This window comes from Ranitomeya variabilis, chromosome 5, assembly GCF_051348905.1.
Source record: "Ranitomeya variabilis isolate aRanVar5 chromosome 5, aRanVar5.hap1, whole genome shotgun sequence".
In the NCBI taxonomy this organism is placed as follows: Eukaryota; Metazoa; Chordata; class Amphibia; order Anura; family Dendrobatidae; genus Ranitomeya; species Ranitomeya variabilis.
The window spans coordinates 13,412,163-13,424,989 of record NC_135236.1 but is presented as its reverse complement, the minus strand read 5'-3'; positions in this window follow the sequence as shown (position 1 = coordinate 13,424,989).

The window sequence follows — 12,827 nt, the reverse complement described above, 5'->3', positions numbered from 1 at the left end:
GATGCAAACAGAGACCACAGGATAGCTTACGGGACCATGCCCTTAATCTCCAGGAGGCGCTGCGGGCCATTAAGCAGAGTGACCCCGGCAGCATGCAAGATGAGGATAAACTCCTGAAAGAGCGGTTCATTGAGGGGCTCCTGTGCAGTTACCAAAGGTGGCCAATTGCACTTCCTGGCCATGCAAAATCCAGACCTGATGTTTGCGCAATTCAAGGATAAAGCCATCCAGGCACTGCAGGAGCGACAGTCCAGCCGTGCGGTACCCCCCAGGCGTCAAGCCCTCACGTACCACCAGGAGGTGGCGCCAGATGCCCCAGTCGCCGCCGAGACCGATTCCCAGAGCTTAGAGGATGACTCCCCCGCAGGACTCCACCTCCAGATGCAGGAGCTGACCAAGAGCATTGCTGCCCTTGCCCGGACTGTGCAGTCCCTACAGGAGGCCCCCAAGGAGAAGATCCAGCTGGCCTCCAGAACAGAGGATGTCCCCTGGATGCGACAGAGGAGGACTCCGCCGACTAGAGGCCGGGACGACGATCGCTTCCATCGGGACGGACGACCTATCTGCCGCCACTGTCACCAGGTGGGCCACCTTGCAAGGTACTGTCCTTTAAACAAGCAACCCCTGGGGAAAAGGGCCAACCCCCAGGAGTAGAATGATCAGGCCCGCATCATTGGAGAGCCAAATACGTTGGAGGGCGACCAGTTCTTCCTGTTGTGATCGACGGTATCCCCATGAATGCTCTGCTGGACACCGGTTCTCAGGTGACGACTACGCCTTACGTGCTTTATAAACGGTATTGGGAGGACACCGATATTACTCGTGGCCCCAATGATGATTTCACCATAATAGCCAGTAATGGTCAGCCATTTCCACAAGTGGGGTATAAAGAGGTCACTATCAAAGTGGGGCGGGTGGAATTGAAGGCCCAAGGGATTGTAATTGTTGATATTGTCCGCCGTGAATGTAATCCCATGATGACTATCGGTACCAATGTTATAGAAAATTGTCTTGCAGAAGTTATCGTCTTGTTACAACAGGTAGCAGAAACCACTGGCTACAGTGAACAACGCGCCCTGCAAAAAGAAATCAGAGCTCTGATGCAGAAACAGCAGGTAGAGCTGACTGGTGGTGAAGTTGGTCATGTCACTGTGAGTGATTCAAACCCTATTGCGATACCCCCCAGGAGTGAGATGTTAATATGGTGTCGAGCAGCCATCGGCCTCAGGGGTAAGGACTACCAGGCCCTGGTAGAACCCGTGTATTCAGACAATAGGCCTACTCTCCTAACAGCCAGGGGGGTGGTTGACGTCCACCAGGGGAGGGTGCCAGTACGTGTCCTTAATTGTGGGGAGGAAGAGGTCCATCTCACTAAGTATGCCACGCTCGCCAAACTGTTCGCTGTCAATAATAGTGTGATACAGACACCTGGACTATTGGTCCCGTCTAACCTGGCGGAGGACAACGGTTCTGCAGGGCACTCGAAAGATTGGTGTCGGGAATTGCATGTGGGCACTGACTCTACCCCATCCCACCAGAAACAGGGGGCCTACAGGGTGGTTCACGAGTACGAGCGGGTATTTAGCAAACACCCCTTAGATTTTGCACCTGGCTGAGGTGTTTAAAGCTCTGTCCAACTTTGGCTTAAAGGTGAAACCGTCCAAATGCCATCTGCTGAAACCCAAAGTGCAGTACTTGGGCCATGTGGTGAGTGCTGAAGGAGTGGCCCCAGACCCTGACAAGGTTACGGTGATCCAGGACTGGCCGAAGCCTAGCAACCTCCACGAAGTCCGGCAGTTCCTCGGTCTGGTAGGCTATTACCAGAGGTTCATTAAGGACTTCACCAAGAAGGCCACCCCATTGCAAGACCTGTTGGTGGGCCAATCAAAGAAGACCAAGGGGAAGAACACCCCATTTGATTGTAAGGAGGGGCTGGAAGGATCCTTCACTTGCTTGAAGTCGGCACTGACGGGAGAAGAGATACTGGCCTACCCTGAATATGACCAACCGTTTGTGCTGTATACAGATGCCAGCAATGTAGGATTGGGGGCCGTGCTGTCCCAGGTCCAGGAAGGCAAAGAGAGGGTAATCGCTTACGCCAGCAGGAAGCTTCGTCCCACGGAAAGGAACCCTGACAACTACAGTTCCTTTAAGCTGGAATTCCTTGCCATCGTCTGGGCAGTGACAGAGAGGTTCAAACAATACCTGGCCTCGGCAAAATTCACCATCTTCACAGATAACAATTCACTGACTCACTTGGATACAGCCAAACTTGGAGCCTTGGAACAGAGGTGGATGGCCCGGCTGTCCAACTACGACTTCACCATCAAGTACCGGGCAGGACGCTAGAATGCGAATGCCGATGCCTTGTCCCGGATGCCCAATTTGCCAGAAACAGGGGAGGACCCGGAGGCACTTGAAGAGGTAGAGCTGCCCGCATTCCATCGCCCCAAAGCCGCTCAGTACTCCCATCATGTGAAGAACAGGCACAAGAACCAACAGGATGCCACGCTGAATCCCCTGCCCCATCACGGATGGGCGGAGACCCAGGATGGTGACCCCGCGGTCCGTCGGGTGAAAGAGCTCTTGACGCAGGCAGGGTTGCATCCCAGCCTGGATGATCCACAGGAGACACAACAGCTGTGGAAGGGGAGAAGCAAACTGTTTATTCACGATGGTAAGCTGTGCAGGAGGAGCATCGACCCACGTACTCATGAATTGGTATGGCAGATAGTGGTGCCAAGGCGAGATGCGCCCATGTTTCTGGGAGCCTACCACGATGGAGCCGGACACTTCGGATGGAGGAAGCTGGAGAGGCTACTCCGAGGGAGGTTCTATTGGATTGGCATGAAGAGAGCCATTGAGAAGTGGTGTCGGGAGTGCGGTACATGTAGCCTACGCAGGAAGGACCATGACAGCCAACGGGCTCCCTTGCAGCCCATCATCACCAAACGGCCGCTCAAACTGGTCGCGCTGGATCATGTGAAGCTGACACCTAGCCGGTCAGGCTATATCTACGCTCTTACCATCATAGATCACTACTCCAGATTTTTGGTGGTTGTACCTGTCAAGGATCTAACGGCCAGGACGGCCGCCAAGACCTTCCAGGAGTACTTTTGTAGGCCCCATGGGTACCCAGAGAAGGTACTGACCGATCAGGGACCAGCATTCGAAGCAGAGGTGTTCCAAGAGTTCTGCAATCTGTACGGGTGTAAGAAGATCAGAACCACACCATACCATCCCCAAACCAACGGGATGTGTGAAAAGATGAACCAAGTGGTGATCGACTTACTGAAGACCTTGCCCGTAGAGGAACGGAACCTGTGGCCAACAAAGTTGCCTGACTTGGTGGACATATACAATCACATCCCAGTGAATTCCACCAACTGCACTCCAGCGTACCTGATGCGAGGAAGATCTAGCAAGTTACCCGTTGATCTGGACATGGGGTCCTAATCCCCGAAGATACCTCGCCGGATGCAGATTGGGATGCAGAAAGGCAGCGAAGGTACCGCAAAGTACAGGAATGCGTGGAAAGAAGTCTCGCCCAGGCCAGACAGAAACAAGAAAGAGACTACAACCAGCACGCTCCTGCGATTCCCTTGTCACCCGGTGAGCAAGTACTCAAACGAAAGAGGAGGCTACACAAGCTCGACGACCAATGGGAAGCGGAACCGTATACCATCCTGCCATCCGATTTCGACAACACGAAGGTCTGTCTCATCAGCAAAGATGGAGGGGAAACCTCAACGGCAATATCCAGAGACCACCTTAAAGTATGCCCTGATAAGTTGAGAGAGAGGGAAACAGATCCAGGAACCTCCCCACCTGTAGAAGAGAAGATGATACACACTGTTCTTGGCGATTTTCCCCAGTCCTGGACTCAGATAAATCAGGCCATCGTGGTACCTGTCCTAACGTTCCGTCAACCGAACCCACCAGAACTAACGGTGGTACCAGATCATCCAGGCCCACAATCTCAGCAGATCCCGCCTGAAGATGCCATGCCAGCCGTTGAACCGGCAAGTCCTCCCTCTGCTATCGGCGAATCTGCCGTACCCACTGTTGGTATCAGCAGCCCTGAGAACTCCAGCATGCCAGTGCTACCCAGACTCACTAGAAGAGTAGCTAGAAAACAGTGCACTACACCAGCTGTAGCAAGCATAGCGAGCCCCGTTAGGCCAATAGCAACCCCTGCGCTGCGAAGGTCTACGCGTAGCACCAAGAATCAAACTTCCCTTCGCTACGAAACTTGGAGGTATTAACGAAAGTTGTTATTTGGTTAAGAATGTTTGTGTAAATATCTGTGTTACGGGTTTAAAAATGGACAATGGAGTAATGGACAGTGAATTGCTCCAAAACTTTCAAAAGGGGACCCCTTTGTTTACCCGGGGTCCCCGCTGTTTCAATCACTGGACTGGGAGTCATAAACTGTGCATGACCCAAAAGTTGCGTAACGTTCAAGTGTCCTCACCTCCCATAAACGGAAGCACTGTTATACAGTTACTGGTTCCTAGCATTTACTTGTTTATAGGGTTTCAAAGTTTTGTGTGTTTCCTACTAACATGTAATGTTGTTTTTCTTTTCCCAGTCTGGGAGTGCTGGATTTATCCGGGGGGGGGAGTGCAGCGCCCCAGAGTCCTGGTCGTTGCAGTACTGTTGCTCCGCCACTAAGGGGAGTGATGGTACGACTGATTGCACTAAAGGAGTTCACCTGACCAGATATCACACACACACTACACCTCACACTCCGGCCACCAGGGGGGGTGGTTCTTTCTACTAGACCACTCCTCACACTTAGGTAAAACTGGGGGTTGGACAGGAAGTCAGGGAGAACGGAGCTGCGAAGAGCTCGAGAGGGGACCTGTCAGAGGTGGGATCCTGTCAGAGCCCTAGTGAACAGGAAAGAACGTTACGGAGCCATGCCTGTGCTTACAGCGGCAGTCTCCTAAGAAAGGACAAGAAGCGAGGGTTATTGTGAAGGAGTGAGAAACAGGAATACAGCATAGAGGTGATAGGACCAGAAGGAGTCATGCTGTAAGATTGAGGCAACATCCTTCTGAGGCGCAAAGTCAGTGGCCGGCACGCCGAGAAAGTAAAAGACTCTAAGCATTACTTTAAACCATGGCAGAACAGCCAATTATAGGTTGGCTGTCTCACTTAAACACCTAAGCAGACAACGGAGGCAGCTGTGGGAGAGGGGCGACTCTAGGGTCCCGGAAGAACTCCAGGCCTACCCCGTCATACAGGTGCGTCCTAACCATATCATCTGGCGGACGGAGAGAACGAACATCAGAGACAGACACAACAGTTGTGAGGACTATCCCGGGGTGCTCAGCAGGGAAGGACTACAACACACAGGCGCTAGAAGGTAGACACTGATTCCCACCTGCTAAGGGAACTCCGGATGTGCCTTTGGACCGGCCGGTCTCAGCCAGCCCTGTAAACAGTGCTCTGGATTGAGTATCTCGAAACCTTCAGTAAAGAGGTAAAGAGACTGCAACCCTGTGTCCTCGTTATTCATCGTGATCTGCACCACACATCATCAGTCCCAACTTTCATTGGACGCCCCTTAGCAGGGTCACGGACTGGGTCTAGCCACCGTGACAATCCCAGAACCGAGACAGAGAGGCCCGGTACTGGGTACCCCTCGGCCCTGCGACTGTGGGGGTGCTCCAACTTGGCATCACGAACAGGATCTACTTAAGCCTGAAGAATCAGGGCATGTGTGCCTTGGAACTGTGATTTATTGTGCTTGGACTGTGACTTATTGCAAAGATTGTGCATTGCTATTGCCGCCAAGAGTTCCCGCCACAATTTGCCATCGCCGTGCACGGAGGGAGGAGCCTTAGCTTCGTGGGCGGAACCGGTCAAAAGGAGCGTGGAACGAGAAAGCGCGGTAAAGTGCCAACCCCGGAAGAGGAACCCCGACCTCCAGCAGGTTAGTAGGAGGAAGGGACGGCCATGTCTGAGTCAGGAGGAGCGGAGGCGGCGGTCGCAGCCATGGACACAGAGGCAGCTCCGGTTCCCGCAGCGGACGTAGCCGCGGCCCTAATACCACCACCGGTTGCCACAGAGCCCGCTTCCCGCATCATCCAGTCGGAGACTGCCGCCACCACAACGGCCATAATGCCCATCTCTAAGCCGTACCTGCCTGGAGCGGCCTGGCTCCTGCGATACTCCGCGGAGTCGCATACATTAACTGACTTTAAAGAAGGGATCTGCAGCCTGATCGAGTTCTACCCCTTGACAGAGCCTCAGAAAGTTCATATGATAACGAACCAACTCTTTGGGGTGGCTTTGAGAGAAGTGAAGTCCTGGCCCGCAGCGGATAAGGGAACTGCACAGCAGGTTTTTGCAAAGCTTAAAGCCACCTTCGATACCCATACTGCTACAGAAATTAAACTGACTCTCTATGGATGCAAACAGAGACCGCAGGATAGCTTACGGGACCATGCCCTTAATCTCCAGGAGGCGCTGCGGGCCATTAAGCAGAGTGACCCCAGCAGCATGCAAGATGAGGATAAACTCCTGAAAGAGCGGTTCATTGAGGGGCTCCTGTGCAGTTACCAAAGGGGCCAATTGCACTTCCTGGCCATGCAAAATCCAGACCTGATGTTTGCGCAATTCAAGGATAAAGCCATCCAGGCACTGCAGGAGCGACAGTCCAGCCGTGCGGTACCCCCCAGGCGTCAAGCCCTCACGTACCACCAGGAGGTGGCGCCAGATGCCCCATTCGCCGCCGAGGCCGATGCCCAGAGCTTAGAGGATGACTCCCCCGCAGGACTCCACCTCCAGATGCAGGAGCTGACCAAGAGCGTTGCTGCCCTAGCCCGGACTGTGCAGTCCCTACAGGAGGCCCCCAAGGAGAAGATCCAGCTGGCCTCCAGAACAGAGGATGTCCCCTGGATGCGACAGAGGAGGACTCCGCCGACTACATGCCGGGACGACGATCGCTTCCATCGAGACGGACGACCTATCTGAAGCCGCTGTCACCAGGTGGGCCACCTTGCAAGGTACTGTCCTTTAAACAAGCAACCCCTGGGGCAAAGGGCCAACCCCCAGGAGTAGGGTGATCAGGCCCGTATCATTGGGGAGCCAAATACGTTGGAGGGCGACCAGTTCTTCCTGTTGTGATCGACGGTATCCCCATGAACGCTCTGCTGGACACCAGTTCTCAGGTGACGACTATGCCTTACGTGCTTTATAAACGGTATTGGGAGGACACCGATATTACTCGTGGCGCCGATGATGATTTCACCATAATAGCCAGTAATGGTCAGCCATTGCCACAAGTGGGGTATAAAGAGGTCACTATCAAAGTGGGGCGGGTGGAATTGAAGGCCCAAGGGATTGTAATTGTTGATATTGTCCGCCGTGAATGTAATCCCATGATGACTATTGGTACCAATGTTATAGAAAATTGTCTTGCAGAAGTTATCGTCTTTTTACAACAGGTAGCAGAAACCACTGGCTACAGTGAACAACGCGCCCTGCAAAAAGAAATCAGAGCTCTGATGCAGAAACAGCAGGTAGAGCTGACTGGTGGTGAAGTTGGTCGTGTCACTGTGAGTGATTCAAATCCTATTGCGATACCCCCCAGGAGTGAGATGTTAATATGGTGTCGAGCAGCCATCGGCCTCAGGGGTAAGGACTACCAGGCCCTGGTAGAACCCGTGTATTCAGACAATAGGCCTACTCTCCTAACAGCCAGGGGGGTGGTTGACGTCCACCAGGGGAGGGTGCCAGTACGTGTCCTTAATTGTGGGGAGGAAGAGGTCCATCTCACCAAGTATGCCACGCTCGCCAAACTGTTCGCTGTCTATAATAGTGTGATACAGACATCTGGACCCTTGGTCCCGTCTAACCTGGCGGAGGACAACGGTTCTGCAGGGCACTCGAAAGATTGGTGTCGGGAATTGCATGTGGGCACTGACTCTACCCCATCCCACCAGAAACAGGGGGCCTACAGGGTGGTTCACGAGTACGAGCGGGTATTTAGCAAACACCCCTTAGATTTTGGACAGGTGAAAGGGATCCAACATCATATCCCCACAGGAGATCATCGGCCCATAAAAGAGAGACACCGCCCTGTACCCCCAGATCATTACCAGCGTGCCAAGGACATGTTGCGAGAAATGAAGGAGACTGGGGTGGTGAGAGACAGTTGTAGCCCCTGGGCAGCTCCATTTGTTCTTGTTAAAAAGAAAGATGGCACAATGAGGATGTGTGTTGATTACAGGCAGTTGAATCGCATTACACATAAGGATGCATACCCACTGCCCAGGATAGAGGAGTCTCTGGCTGCCTTAAAATCTGCTAACTACTTCTCTACCTTATACTTCTCTACCTTAGATCTCACCAGTGGGTACTGGCAGGTTCCCGTGGTGGAGGCGGACAAAGAGAAGACGGCCTTCACGACACCGATGGGTCTCTGCGAATTCAGCTACATGCCCTTTGGATTGTGCAATGCCCTGAGGACGTTCCAGAGGATGATGGAGTGCTGTCTGGGGCACAAGAACTTTGAAACCATACTGCTGTATCTGGATGATGTCATTGTCTTCTCTAAGACCTACGAAAACCATCTGAAGCACCTGGCTGAGGTGTTTGAAGCCCTGTCCAACTTTGGCTTAAAGGTGAAACCGTCCAAATGCCATCTGCTGAAACCCAAAGTGCAGTACCTGGGCCATGTGGTGAGTGCTGAAGGAGTGGCCCCAGACCCTGACAAGGTTACGGTGATCCAGGACTGGCCGAAGCCTAGCAACCTCCACGAAGTCCGGCAGTTCCTCGGTCTGGTAGGCTATTACCAGAGGTTCATTAAGGACTTCACCAAGAAGGCCACGCCATTGCAAGACCTGTCAGTGGGCCAATCAAAGAAGACCAAGGGGAAGAACACCCCATTTGATTGTAAGGAGGGGCTGGAAGGATCCTTCACTTGCTTGAAGTCGGCACTGACGGGAGAAGAGATACTGGCCTACCCTGAATATGACCAACCGTTTGTGCTGTATACGGATGCCAGCAATGTAGGATTGGGGGCCGTGCTGTCCCAGGTCCAGAAAGACAAAGAGAGGGTAATCGCTTACGCCAGCAGGAAACTTCGTCCCACGGAAAGGAACCCTGACAACTACAGTTCCTTTAAGCTGGAATTCCTTGCCATCGTCTGGGCAGTGACAGAGAGGTTCAAACACTACCTGGCCTCAGCGAAATTCACCGTCTTCACAGATAACAATCCGCTGACTCACTTGGATACAGCCAAACTCGGGGCCTTGGAACAGAGGTGGATGGCCCGGCTGTCCAACTACGACTTCACCATCAAGTACCGGGCAGGACGCAAGAATGCGAATGCCGATGCCTTGTCCCGGATGCCCAATTTGCCAGAAACAGGGGAGGACCCGGAGGCACTTGAAGAGGTAGAGCTGCCCGCATTCCATCGCCCCAAAGCCGCTCAGTACTCCCATCATGTGAAGAACAGGCACAAGAACCAACAGGATGCCACACTGAATCCCCTGCCCCATCACGGATGGGCGGAGACCCAGGATGGTGACCCCGCGGTCCGTCGAGTGAAAGAGCTCTTGACGCAGGCAGGGTTGCATCCCAGCCTGGATGATCCACAGGACACACAACAGCTGTTGAAGGGGAGAAGCAAACTGTTTATTCACGATGGTAAGCTGTGCAGGAGGAGCATCGACCCACGTACTCATGAATTGGTATGGCAGATAGTGGTGCCAAGGCGAGATGCGCCTATGTTTCTGGGAGCCTACCACGATGGAGCCGGACACTTCGGATGGAGGAAGCTGGAGAGGCTACTCCGAGGGAGGTTCTATTGGATTGGCATGAAGAGAGCCATTGAGAAGTGGTGTCGGGAGTGCGGTCCATGTAGCCTACGCAGGAAGGACCGTGACAGCCAACGGGCTCCCTTGCAGCCCATCATCACCAAACGGCTGCTCAAACTGGTCGCGCTGGATCATGTGAAGCTGACACCTAGCCGGTCAGGCTATATCTACGCTCTTACCATCATAGATCACTACTCCAGATTTTTGGTGGTTGTACCTGTCAAGGATCTAACGGCCAGGACGGCCGCCAAGACCTTCCAGGAGTACTTTTGTAGGCCCCATGGGTACCCGGAGAAGGTACTGACCGATCAGGGACCAGCATTCGAAGCAGAGGTGTTCCAAGAGTTCTGCAATCTGTACGGGTGTAAGAAGATCAGAACCACACCATACCATCCCCAAACCAATGGGATGTGTGAAAAGATGAACCAAGTGGTGATCGACTTACTGAAGACCTTGCCCGTAGAGGAACGGAACCTGTGGCCAACAAAGTTGCCTGACTTGGTGGACATATACAATCACATCCCAGTGAATTCCACCAACTGCACTCCAGCGTACCTGATGCAAGGAAGATCTAGCAAGTTACCTGTTGATCTGGACATGGGGGTCCTAATCCCCGAAGATACCTCGCCGGATGCAGATTGGGATGCAGAAAGGCAGCGAAGGTACCGCAAAGTACAGGAATGCGTGGAAAGAAGTCTCGCCCAGGCCAGACAGAAACAAGAAAGAGACTACAACCAGCACGCTCCTGCGATTCCCTTGTCACCCGGTGAGCAAGTACTCAAACGAAAGAGGAGGCTACACAAGCTCGACGACCAATGGGAAGCGGAACCGTATACCATCCTGCCATCCGATTTTGACAACACGAAGGTCTTTCTCATCAGCAAAGATGGAGGGGAAACCTCAACGGCAATATCCAGAGACCACCTTAAAGTATGCCCTGATAAGTTGAGAGAGAGGGAAACAGATCCAGGAACCTCCCCACCTGTAGAAGAGAAGATGATACACACTGTTCTTGGCGATTTTCCCCAGTCCTGGACTCAGATAAATCAGGCCATCGTGGTACCTGTCCTAACGTTCCATCAACCGAACCCACCAGAACTAACGGTGGTACCAGATCATCCAGGCCCACAATCTCAGCAGATCCCGCCTGAAGATGCCATGCCAACCGTTGAACCGGCAAGTCCTCCCTCTGCTATCGGCGAATCTGCCGTACCCACTGTTGGTATCAGCAGCCCTGAGAATTCCAGCATGCCAGTGCTACCCAGACTCACTAGAAGCATAGCTAGAAAACAGTGCACTACACCAGCGGTAGCAAGCATAGCGAGCCCCGTTAGGCCAATAGCAACCCCTGGCTGCGAAAGTCTACGCGTAGCACCAAGAATCAAACTTCCCTTCGCTACAAAACTCCTGGCAGAGCCCTAGTGAACAGGAAAGAACATTATGGAGCCGTGCCTGTGCTTACAGCGGCAGTCTCCTAAGAAAGGACAAGAAGCGAGGGGTATTGTGAAGGAGTGAGAAACAGGAATACCTTGGGAGTACCTTGCTGACCGTATGAACATCCTCCATGATTCCACTGTGCCTTATAATTATTGGGTATCCAAGCTGGACACGTGGCAACTACTAGCTCTCTTTGACTTGGAGGTTCTGGCCCGTCCTGCCACTAGCGTTTTGTCAGAGTGGGTTTTTAGTGCAGAACAGTGGAATTATAACTGATAAGCGCATCCGCCTGTCAATTGAAAATTCTGACATGCTGACTCTTATAAAAATGAACAAGGGTCGGCGAATCAATTTGATGGAAAATAATTTGACTACTTAGTGAAGCAAGTAAATTCAAGCTTCTGGACATTTGCTCTTCACTATTATTGCCAGATTCAATTTTAAAATTTATTATTTCAACCAATATAAAAATCCAGGTTCTGAAATAGTAATGGACATTTAAGCTGCTGCTTTTTTCTTAATGTCAAGATTTGCACCCAAACCCTTATGTGCACTGATTCCTTCATTCTGTCTTGCCTAGACTTGTTTTGGGCTTAATTGTCTTGATTGGACAGCGTACATTATGTCTAAACATTTTATCAATTAAAACATGAGATAAATCTCCTAAAGATAAAATTATCCCTTTTTTTCAAGAATGAGACATTTATTAATATAATTATGCGAACACAATAAAAGCCCCTGAGGTTCAGTTACCGGGCCACAAATGGCAGATCTCTGTGGATCCCTGATTATATAATCTCTGCTTTATTGCAATCTCGTGTTTGTGTTTGTCTTTAGAATACGTTTATGAGAAGAAAACCAGCACACGATGAATAAGAAAAGAATCAGATATGTCTATTAGGCAGAATAAAGGCAAAATGGTATACATTAAAAGAGCTAAAGGACCAAGGAGAAAGAAGTAATTGAAAATAATATGGGACATTTTACCCAAAATTTTAAAAACAATTTTTGAAAATGTTTTCGTAGTTTTCAGAGCAAACTATTACAGAATGGCCAATAAAACCTTTGTGGGTGATTTTTTTCTGTTGGGCTTCCAGAATCTCCACAACTACTGCATTTTTCTTCTATTTCTAATCTTTGTGGTTTACCTGGGCACAGTTATTGGAAATGTGTTGATATTTCTTCTGGTGTCCACCAATCACTCTCTCCAATCACCCATGAACTTTTTTCTTGGCCAACTCTCCTTATGTGACTTGTTGATCAGCACAAACATTGCCCCTAATTCTATGCATGTGATATTACAGAATGGAAGCCATATATCCTTCTGGGGTTGTTTCCTACAGTTGTTTTTCTTTGGGGCATCAGCTGTGGTTGAATGTAGTCTTCTCACCATCATGTCCTATGATCGATACTTAGCCATCTGTAACCCGCTACATTACACTGTTATTATGAACTTCCCACTCCCTTACTATTTGGCCCTTTGGTCATGGGCATCTGGCTGTTTTTGCTCTTCCATAGCCGAAATCAGTTTGCTGCAGCTGAACTTTTGTAACAAGA